Source organism: Pelecanus crispus, chromosome Z, assembly GCF_030463565.1.
Source record: "Pelecanus crispus isolate bPelCri1 chromosome Z, bPelCri1.pri, whole genome shotgun sequence".
NCBI classification, from domain to species: Eukaryota; Metazoa; Chordata; class Aves; order Pelecaniformes; family Pelecanidae; genus Pelecanus; species Pelecanus crispus.
This window is the reverse complement of record NC_134676.1, coordinates 15,722,390-15,734,408: the sequence shown is the minus strand read 5'-3', so window position 1 is coordinate 15,734,408 and position 12,019 is coordinate 15,722,390.

Here is a 12,019-nt window from a genome sequence, read left to right as displayed (position 1 = left end):
ACACTGGTCAAGGACTTTTCAGCTTCTCATGTCCTGCCAGTGAGAAGCTGTGAGGGGGCACAGCCAGGACAGCTGGCTAAAGGGACATTCCACACCATAAGACATCATGCTCAGTATATAAACTGGGGGGAGTTGGCCGGGGGGTGGCAACCACTGCTCAAGAACTGGCTGGGCATTGGTCAGTGGGTGGTGAGCAATTGCACTGTGCATCACTTATTTTATATATTCTCCCCCCCCACACACCCCGCTTCCTTTTCTGTCCCATTAAACTGTCTTTGTTTCAACCTATGAATTTTAAGTTTCCATTTGTGATTCTCTCCCCCGTCCCACTGTGGGTGGTGGGGATTGAGAGAATGGCTGTGTGGTGTTTAGCTGCCTGCCAGGTTAAACCACAGTACCTGCATTTTTTCCTTCCAAAAAGGAAACCTCCTTTCCTTTACTTTTTCTAATATGTTTTTTTCTTTTGCTGTTGAAGTGAAGCACAGATACTAGTCTCAAAAAGGAGTAATAACTACCTAACAGTCTGGGGTTTTTTTATGCTGAATCTGAATTTAATAGCATTTGTTCCTCAGATCTTCGTCTGAGCCGATATAGTTACTTACTAATTGTTGCTGCTGTCAACATTCAGAAACAGGGACAATGGCTTGGTTGAAATCCAGCTGTCATTAGAAAAATCTTTCTAAAAAGAGCTCTGTGGGATTTTCTTTTCATTCCATCTACCCTTCTTCATGACTTCAAACATACCAGTATTTCTAAAAGCCAGGCTAAGTTCCTTCTAGGTCAGTCATGATCTCCAGGGACAAAAGTCAAAAAGGGAAGCTTTGGATGACAGCTTTATCGATGATATATGAGGCAGAACAGAATTCAGTGTTGTTTTCTATAGCTGTGTTAGTTACGCATTGCTGACAATTAAATATCATTTTCATCAGTAAAGTAAGCTAACACAGTAGTTATGGGTGATTTCTTATCCCTTGAAAAGCTCTCCCATACTGGTGAACAGTAATCACAACACATTAGCAGCAGATGACCTTGAAAGGGGGATTTGCAAGGAGGTTAAAAGAATAGACTTCCATGGTTGCATACGTAAGCTCAGAACACTCATCTGAAAATTGAGCAAGAGGTGTGGAGACTGGTATTTCAAACTAGTCAGCCTTTAGACTCTGAAGAAGGAATGATAAATAAGGAGGGAACAGCCTTTGAAGTGACAAGAAAGTTTACTGTCACATAAGACAAAAGAAGAGAACTGGTGGAAGAAATGCATGGGATGGGATGGGATGGGACGGGACGGGACGGGACGGGACGGGACGGGATGGGATGGGATGGGATGGTCAGAATCCTGGCTGGATCTAAACAGAGCTAAAAACACTGCCTCATACTGGGGACAGATCTCTCCACAGGTAGTTAGAACGTGATGATCTGGGGAAAGATGGCAAAAACTCCAGTGGATTCCCTGGGAAAGGAGTGAAGAGGATCCTCTGAGCAAGGGCTGTTTGTGGGGTGTGTAGCTTCTCCAGGACCTGGGAGCAGTCTGCTTGTACCATACATACACAGCAAACAGCTGGGGTAGAATGGGAGGTTCTCTAAGTGCCTTTTCTGCCTGAGGTTGGTGGGATCCCTGACATCAGCTCTGACTTATTAGCTAGTCTGAAATAGGACATACACCACCTTCATATGTACTGCCACTTAGCTGAATGGCAGTAAACATGCCACAGTTCAGATCTTCAGAAGCTCAGCCTGTGTGCCATGAAGCAGTGCTACTTAAAACAGCCAGTCCTACTGATATTCTCTGAAGATGATAGATTTAGAATTGAAGACTATTGAATGGGACACGATATGCAAAGGGAAACAAGGGAGGATGATCTGGAAGATAGAACAGCTTAGTTCTGATACCAAAGCTAGGCTGCAAGTGATAGTGAGTAGAATTTTACTTTTGCAGGCAGTAAGATGCCTCATCATTTGGCCTTGGCATCCAGAAGCAAAAAAATTTCTTGTCCATAAAGACAAGAATTCTCTTTAATTTATTTATTTTAAATTTATTTAGTGTTGAAGAAAATGATCCTTTTCTTGGTATTTTGTTGGAGGCTGTGGCTACCCTACTTGGGGATTGAGGTAGCGTCATCAGCCTCAAAGTTGTGAATGAGTGCAGACGTGATAGAGCCTTTTGGGCGCAGTCAACCAGTGGTTGTGCTTTAGACTGGGCCTTCACAAGGGGATAATATTTCAATTTAAGCTTTCAGTGTAAAATTATACTGCTGTTCTATTTCAGGATTAAGTGAGCATTTGAGGATAAGTATTATGCACTAGCCTGCAAAAAAAAAAAAACCAAAACCCCAATCTGGTAAATGTAGGGGAGTTTAACTAGATTTTCCCAAGAAGACCAGAGAAAGACGTGAAGGGAGGGTTATGGCTGTGGGACCTGCTGAAATCCCTCAGCTGTTCTTGAGCTAATCATGACTGGCTTTGAAGGGAGTGATTCAGTGCAGGAATGTAATTTTATTTCCCCATCTGGTTAGAGAAGGTGGAGTTCAGGCTTTTTACACAGGATCAAATGTTTTCCTGAAATCACTGGGCCTCATTTAGAGCTTTGAAGATACTTGCACTTCTGTTACCTCCAAGTTTATACAATCCATTTCCATTGATGCCCATGTGAAATACAGAAGCGGTCCCATATAAATAGGGGGAATGAATGCCATCAGTGAGGATGCTACAGTACCATAGAAGCCATTTTATCCCATTGGCTTCAGTGGGACGTTTTATAGATTGGGCTGCTACTCAACACACACACGGGATTTCTCTGGGTTTTCAGCAGCTCCACAGTTCTGTGGAGCACATTGAAGAAATATCCATGGGAATTACTTCCGAAATCTGATTATTCCTGCACAGAACTGCAGAGTGCTGTACCTGTCTGGGTATATCAACCACTGAAGCTGTATTGAGAAGTCATACCCAGAGACTTTGTTAAAACAAACCTTGAAGTCTATATTTCATCTTATTCTAGAGCTGAGTCTTTTCTTTTGGACTGGTGGCTTAGAAATGCTTTCTGCCTTCCCACATAATGTTTCTAGGGATGGAGTCCGTCCTTGTGATATTCTGCCAGGAAGGAAACCACATATTCAAGTTATGACTGCCATCTGAGTATTCAGAATTGATTGAACACCAATACCTTGCCATGCAGCTTACCTTCCAAAACTGCTGAGAGCTCAGCTCATGACTTTTTAGTTGGTGGGCTAAACACCAATTCTGGATCTCTATTTTCCAGGCCTGCTAAGTTATGTCTAACCAGCACAATCTTGGGAAGAAATTACACAGAATATTCCGTTTCTGAGAGATTGTTAAGCACTTTTAGGAGTCTTAGTAGACTTTCAAGAATCTCTTTTTCACCGCCATGTCTAACAGTAATGCTACTGTTGACATAGTGAAATATCAGTGCCTTAATCTCCCTCTAAATGTTTGGTGCAAGAAGGGGGACTTTTAATTTGCCAAATGATAGTTTCATAATTCAAAGTTTAGGGATAACTACCACTTCCATCTTTCAAACATCCAAAGTATAATTAGACAAATTTTAAGTACTTCTGAGCACTCTGTTCCAGGATGACAGCCCTGATCCCATGTTAGAGCACAACTAATGCAAGCCTCTACACATTGCCTTTGAAAAGTGAAAGAGGTTGGCAGAAACATCAAATAATGATACTTATCTCTTGGAGCACTTTTTGGCTGTACATAATCAGAGGCTCTCCAAGTACTGTTGCAGCATATAAAACTACAGCTGATAAGTGCAGGTACCCCCTTCTTTTTCTTACTGCTCTGGCGCTAACATTAACTGATTCATCCCAGAAAATTGGTCACAACAAGGAATCCAAGCCCCTTGTTGTTGATGGCAGATGGCTTTGTCTGAAGGACTTCCTTGTTTTTAGAAAAGTTTGGAGCTGATGATGCCTCACTGCAGGGAGACACATGGAACAGAGCCTGTTTTGTCTTCTGTTGGATTCCACTTCCTATCGTAGTGCAGGATAGGAGTGAAACCACAGACCAGCTAATACTAGTGATGCTAGCCTACATACAAATTCAGGAAAGAGGTATAATTAGGACCATGTCCTCCCATTGCATGTAGGCACCTGCATAGCTTTTATCCCTACAGGCTTCTCTCTGTGCCAGAAAACACCTAGGAGCAGTTGAAGGTTTCTCCTGCAGAAAGGTAGTATTTCATGGTTCCCCCAAGGCATATCAGAGCTCCCTGTCAGCTGGTAACACAGGTTTCACTTCCTTGTCCTAGTGTTTTCTATAAGCCATATTTCTTGCTTTTTTCCCACTTAGCAGGTAAAGGCAAAAGGGTTGATTCTCAGACAGCTGCAAATTCTTTTCCTATAGACTGTGAGGAGTAAGAGCGTAGGAAGCTACATGGTGAAAATAAAAGTTAACCCTGAAATATTTCTTTTTTGATTTTAGAAGTAAAAATGTACATTAGATTCCAACAGCTTCCAGTACTAATTCTCAGCTCTACTTGATTCCTGATCTGACTTCTGCTTTGTTTCCCAAACAGAATGTCATTCAGCATCACTGCTTTGTCCCCACTTGAACATTAAATTTAGCACTTCTGACCATAACGAAGAGAGTCAGAGCATGCTTAGAAGACCAGTAACTCCCATCAAAAGCCTGTCTTGCCCTTAAACAGCTTCAGAAAACTTCAAAAGTTTCAGAGAATGAAACAGCTTGTCAAAACTGCTTCAATTCCATGAGCATATTCAGGTGTTTTCCCACACATGCAGAACTGTTCTCAAGCAAGATTGTCAGAACAGTCACACAGTAAAGCTAGAATGAGATTTGCCTGCAAGATACCTAGAGCTTTTCAATACCCTTTTCTTCCTCTGGAAAGCTCAGACACATAGGTTATTGTTCTAGGAAAAATCACCCATAAAACAATGGGTATTTTCTGTTGTACAGAAACCTTACAATATATGATTAAGTATCTTTAATATGGGGTAGCCACCATATGGGAGCACCTTCATTTGCCTTTAGGATAACTAGAGTTTTATCCAAGTTTGTTCTGCATCTGGACTAGTAGAGAACTGAGTCTGAGGATTCAACTAGCATCACCTTTGGAAACAAATTTTCTTTTTTGAAAACCTGAAAGTAATGATTTGCTTATAAATTCCAAGACAAAGCAAGTGAAAGTCATGAGTAAATGCGTGTTGTAAGAGAGAAGAGAGCCTGTTGTAAGGTCTCCTGGGAAAGACTTGTTCCAGTGACCGAAAGCAAACTCTGTTTTAATGTATAATAACACATTTCCTTTCCTTTGGTCTGGCTTCCCTCTAGAAAACATTACAGTGCAGCTGAGTGGTAAGAAAAAGAAGCTGACTGTCTCAGAGCAGTTTTACTTGGCTTTGTATTGCAGTTATGTACTGGACCACAGAAGTGCATAAGTAAGATCTCACCTGTGCAACAGAGGTGTAAATATCTTCTATCCACCTACTCTTCCAATGATCTCAAAGTCTTCCAACACTGAAGTCAGGAGAAGCTTTCCCATTTTCTGAATGTGCAGACAGCCTAAAATACATGAATCAGGTGGTGGTGCTTGAAACAACAGAAGCCCCCACAAGTCTTGGTCCTGGTTCTACTCTGCGCACAGTTTCTACTATTTCTTCTGTTAGAGCAACTGAAGGGCTAAATCAGACATCCCCCACAAATCCATTACTTTCATTATCACACAGCACTACTTATGCTTCATCCTCATAACTCTGTGTGTTTCTCTTTCCCCTCTTCAACCCCTTTGAACTCATTGCATGCATGACTAGAACTGCCTAACACTGATAGCAGTGGTCAGCTTTGTTCTTGATGCATAATGAGAAATGTCAGTGTGCTAATATGAAAAAGGACAAGGATTGCAGGAAAAGTTGTTGAACTTGACAAACCACAACAGTGAGGTTCAACTCTTCTCTTGGAGAGCTGGGAAGATGCCAGGGAGAAATTATTTAAAAAACCCCAAAACAAACAAACAAAAAAGCCCAAAACCCCCAAACAAAAAACCAAAACCAAACCCCATATCTTTTGATAAGGTTTTCCACCTGATTGCTGCTGAGTATTTTTACACAAACAGTGTATGAATCCAGGTCCATTGGAGGTCAGGACATACTTAGCACCTGTCAAGCCTGCAAAGTGCTTCAGCTTTAACTCTGAGCACTGTTAGATGTCTACACAAAGGACCATGGGAAGTCCCAGTAGGAGGTATGTGGCCTCACTGTACTACATGCTGTTCAGATGTATTGAGAAGAGGAATAAGATGTTTATGATGAGATGCAACAGATGATTAAAACAAGCAAACTGACAGGCTGGGGACAAGGAATCAGCAGCACATGAGCATGGTTTTAACGTAATGACTAGTTGCCTCCACTGGGCAACCTGCCTAACCTTGGTATATCTGAGTTGCATCATTTCAGGGAATATTGTCCTTGAGTGATTAGTACTGCAATAAAGTTACAGGTCAAAAGGTCTGAAACATGACCTGTTAGGAAAGATGGAAAGAAAGGTGGTTGTTTAGTCTGGAGGAGAAAAGACTGTGGGGAGGCATGGTACAGCTTCAAATTTGCAGAAAAGAGGAATGGAATAAAATGTTGCAGAGAGGACAGTAAGTAACAGGTACGAATTGCAGCAATGGAGATATATGCTAGAAGCATTAGGTAAAGTTTAGTTAGTCTGTCTCTAGATTAAGTTGCTTAGGATACTGTTGAATCCCCATCAGTGAAACTAAGAATGAATGAGACAAGTATCACTGACACAGATACTGTAGATGGGCAGGGAATTGACCTAGATGACCTCATGCTTTCTTCTGGTAGTAGATTCAGTAATTTTTGTGGTACCTCTGTATACTTAAAATACACAGAAGGCTGTGTATTTTAGAAGCTGTTTATGAAGGACCTCTCCTAAGCTTTAGGGCTGCTTGATTTTAGAGACCTGCACTGAATATTTTGTGCATAAAAACATTTTTTCCCCTCTCAACCTTTTTTCAACATCCCATATTTGAGGGGAGTATGGGCAACTCTTTGCAATTTTAGTACTTGTGTGATACAAGAGGTTTATTGTTTTGTTTCCTTCCTTGTGTTTGGAGTCTCTTGAGTTTGTTTTTCTAACTTGCATTGTCACCAGGTTCAAAGCAGAGAAGCTAGAGTCAGAAGAAACTTTGTAAAACATTGACAACTGTTCCTCATACCATATCACTGACTGCAGTTTGTAAAGGCTTTTTTCTGATCCTCAGGACTGTATGTGATAAACAAACATGCCATTACTACAGCCAAGACTCATCTAAGCCCAACCAAGAGCAGCTAGTCCATATGTGTAGAGTAGCACACAGGTAGCAGAGTGATCAGGAAGACAAGGAGCTGTCTAATTCTGTAGTAAAGTAGCATACCAAGAGTACAGAACTGACAGCTTACTTATCACTACTTACTATTTTAGTAGAGAGGAGTAGCTCTCAACTGGTCACTGCAGTCTTTTCCTGCTCCAGTACTGAGCTGGTCTTTCAAGTGGCACTGTCTCTCCATTTCCCTTCTGACCCTGTGATGCATGTTTATGAAACTTTTTAGATCAATGGTGTGCCTTTTTGCTTAAGAATAAGGCTCTCTGCCAGCTCTGATTAGGGCAAATGCTTGAAGGTGTACCATGGGATGGTGCTTGCTTGCTTTACTTAGCTTGTGCAGAAATTTAGGCAGCAATAATCAAAGGGTGCAAATACAATGCAGTGCCACTCAGAAACACTGGACTGGGACCCAAATAACCATGTTTGCGTGGCACTGCATTGTGTTCAGACCTAGCTCAGGTGTTTCTAAAGTTTCCCATAAATGGTATTTCTACTAGTTGGTGATTTGGCCAAATATGGACAGATTTTCATGCAAGAAATACAAGGTCTCGTATTCTTAGATTGTCCCATTATATCATATTGCAAGATATAGGCCAAACCTTGAAGTTTTTTAAATGAATTATTAAAGGTAGTACAATCTCTTTTCTCCTTATTTTACTCTCAGAAATGGAGGTGGTGTCTTGCCAAAACTAGGAACAAATTAGAACAGTGTAGCAACAATCCTTGAATGGTTAACATTTGGCAAAAGAAAATGAAGGTATGTAACAGTATAACTGAAACAACAACTTAATATTGCCAGCTGTCTTGTTTATGGTCAGTACCATTTAAGATCTTTATTTCACAGAGAAAAGACAATGATGAATCAATTGACTTCTGGTTTTTAGAAAAGTTGAGAACTTTCAACTTGAAGTTTATAATTTGCTCCATTGAAAACTAAGCTTTGAACATGGTATGACCTTCGCATTTCTTGTAACAGCCAAGTAACCTGAAGTTATTAATAACAAAGTATTTGGAAATGTTGTTGTAGTTCTGGGCTGACAAGTGGCAGGCACTGTGTTATCAGTTGGCTCTCTCCTGCATACCTTCTTAGGGAAGTAAATAGCTGGCACACTTGGAGACCTCTGGTTAAGATAATCTGGGGACAAGAGCTGGAGGTGTTGGAGATATAAAGGCATGGTATCTGGCAAATACCTGCCTACACTATTTGCGGTTCTAACCTTTGCTTTTTATTTCTCCCTAATCATTAGCCCTGTTAAGCATTTTAGATGAAAAGTTAAAGGTTAAGTACAATTCCTTTTACCTTTTCTGCAGCTGGTAATTCAAAACCTAAAGTGACTCCTATGACAGTGTGACTCAGAGAGGGGAGAGAAGGAAAGTAAACCAAAGGGACAGTGACATTTGCTGCTAGACTCTGAGAGTGCACAAGAATTGGAGCACAGTAGATGGCTTCAGTGCATGGCAACCTTCTGAAAAATACATAAGACCAGAGGAGTGAGTCACCAAAATGTTTTGAAAAATCTAGCCCCAGTTTCTTCCATTTTTGGTGTATTCTGCAGGATCAAGGCTATCCAGTCCCATCAAGGACACAGTTAGCTGTCTGTCCCCCAACTACAGAAATACACATGGGTTTTATACAATAGATTCTCATAGAACTGAGCTTAGCACTATGGCCTCTCTCCTGCTCCACACACCAGATGCAGCTGGTGGGCCTCATTTGTGCTCCCTTAATCAATGGCATCTGCACATGTGGCCCTGAGTGGGACAGTGGTCATTCTACAGGGTTGCAGCCAGGACAAGAAGGGAGAATTTGTCTTTACCTCATAGCATTGCCTTTGAAATAAAAGAGCCCTGCCAGAGGCATACTCCAGAACTTCAAACAGTCCCTGCCTCAGTGTGCCACATGTTGACTGCTGTTTTTAAAGGAAATACTCCGTATCATGTGTCCTAGCATGCGTCCATCTGTCAATATCAAAGAGAAAGTCACCTGCAAGGTCTGCAAATGTCCAATGGTGAGCAGCTGATTTTCTTAAACATTCAGTCCTTCCTTTCTTCTCTAAGACAGTTTAAAATGAGACCAGTCTCTCACTTTGCAAAGTCAATTGCATATTGGGCTAGGTTTCCATATTAAGTATGAAATCCACAGTCCATGTCAGCCACAGGTTTTACTTGTGACTCTTGCAGACTAATGTTATGCAGCTAAAGAAGTCCAACTACCTAGTGAAGAATAAATAAACCTCAGTGTGCTCTGGTGTAGGTTTCCTTAAGCCTCTATTCACAAAATTATTATAAATTGATACTAATATGTCACTTTGGGTGGATCTCATGTCTTTTTTTTTTTTTAAGTGGCAATTTTTTAAAATATCTCAGGTGAAAAAAGGTGGATTATCTCTGCATAAAAATAGATGCATGCATTAGTAAATGCTGAAAGATGATTTTATGCACACTTTTCTGCTGTGCCCCAGTACCAAGTAAATACCATAGAATCATTGCATGAGTGCATGCAAGTGAAAAATTATGGCAGGTAATTTCTTTCATGTATTTTGCCTTTGGGGAGGGATTGTCTGTAAAAGGTTATGATTTTCTAAAACTGAGTCATCATTTGTATGCAAAACAGCTAGGAATTGTAAGATTATAACAGAGAATTTAAGATTACAGCTTTCATGTATTTAAAATCCTTTTTCTTTGTGGCTGGAAAGCTGCCTGGCCGAAAAGGAGCTGGGGGTGTTGGAAGACAGCCGGCTGAACATGAGCCAGCAGTGTGCCCACGTGGCCAAGAAGGCCAACAGCATCCTGGCTTGTATCAGGAATAGTGGGGCCAGCAGGAGCAGGGAGGTGATTGTTCCCCTGTACTCGGTGCTGGTGAGGCCTCACCTCAAATACTGTGTCCAGTTTTGGGCCCCTCAATACAAGAAAGACATTGAGGTGCTGGAACATGTTCAGAGAAGGGCAACAAAGCTGGTGAAGGGTCTGGAGCACAGGCCTTATGAGGAGCGGCTGAGGGAACTGGGGTTGTTTAGCCTGGAGAAGAGGAGGCTGAGGGGAGACCTTATCGCTCTCTCCAGCTGCCTGAAAGGAGGTTGTAGTGAGGTGGGTGTTGGTCTCTTCTCCCAAGTAGTTAGTGATAGGACGAGAGGAAATGGGCTCAAGCTGCGCCAGGGGAGGTTTAGGCTGGAAAGTAGGAGAAATTTCTTCACAGAAAGGGTAGTCAAGCATTGGAAGAGGCTGCTGAGAGAGGTGGTGGAGTCACCATCCCTGGAAGTGTTCAAAACCAGGTAGATGTGGCACTTCGGGACATGGTTTAGTCTAGTCTACCCTTGATTGGTTTAGTGTGGATTTGGTAGTGTAGGTTAATGGTTGGACTGGATGATCTTAAAGGTCTTTTCCAACCTAAATGATACTATGATTCTTCTATTCTATGATTCTTCCTAAGAAGCCAGTGTTTAGGAACACATGCAAATCCCTCCCCAGAATGTGCCTGATAATAAGACTACACCTAAATTTGGTATCCGTTAGGTGAAATAAGGAGCCAAGGTTTCCCAAGACAGAGCACCTCTTTGGCATTCTGCTACCCAAAACCAACATGGTAGGCAAGATGAAGAATATATTTTCCCCTTCCTCCTCCTCCCTTGAAGGTCAAATTATTACTCTGACTGCTCAATAAGAACTGTCATGCTGATAAGCCTGTTAAGCAGACAAGAGCTCTTGCTCAGTATCCTGTCTCTGATAGGGACTGGTAACATGCCTAGCAAGAGCTAGGACAACGTGAGCTGTTGCCTAGTATACTGTCCTAGTTGTTGGTCTTTGGCAGCTTAATGACTTCCTGAGCCTGTGGTTGCATCTGGACAGTGCCTAACAGCCACTGACAGATTCAATGTAATATTCTTCAATCCTTTCTTGAGTCTGCAAGGGTTGCAGTTTACTATGCCTTTTCTGTGCATTCTCCTGGGAGAAGCAGGTCAAGTAACAGAGAGGATGTCTGCTTTTGATGGCCCCCCCTCAAAGAGTATCTGAATATGCTTACCAGGAGCAGGACAGAAATGTGGGGAGACAGCACTTTTCACAGTATAGGGTGGAGCAGGCAGAAGAGGGGCACTAAGGCTGTATTTCTGTTCCTAAATGAGACAGGCTTAGGACAGGAGCTCAAACACTGAGCTGCTGCTGAGTTGCTAGCACACTCTGGTATAGTTCTGGCCTGTGGCAGCTAGACACCTCTGAAATACTGTCTGAATATTGTTCAGGCAATAGCATGTGCCAGGCTATTCCCAATAGGCATTCATATACTGAAGCCCTACCACTGAACACAGCCCTTTTTCTATTCTTGGACATCTTAAATTGAAAGAAAAAACATGCAAAAAGTGTTTTAGAGCTGCATAATCACCACATGGAACACAAAGGAGACCCAGAGCCAGCTCTGTACAGCGTGGACACTGCCATTTGGCCCAGGGCATGGGAACAGTCCCTGCCCTTGTGTCGCTTAACAGAATGAATGGATCCAGAGAGACTGGGAAGCTGATGAGAAAAGCAGGAAGCACACCCCCAGCCAGACCTCAGAGGTGGTAGAGAGAGTGTGGTTTTTTATGAACCTGAGGAGTTGTGTGGTACTGGTTGCATGGCAGAAATCTACTATACTGCTGGAGTAAGAGTAAGCCTGGATCCAACAGCAAGATA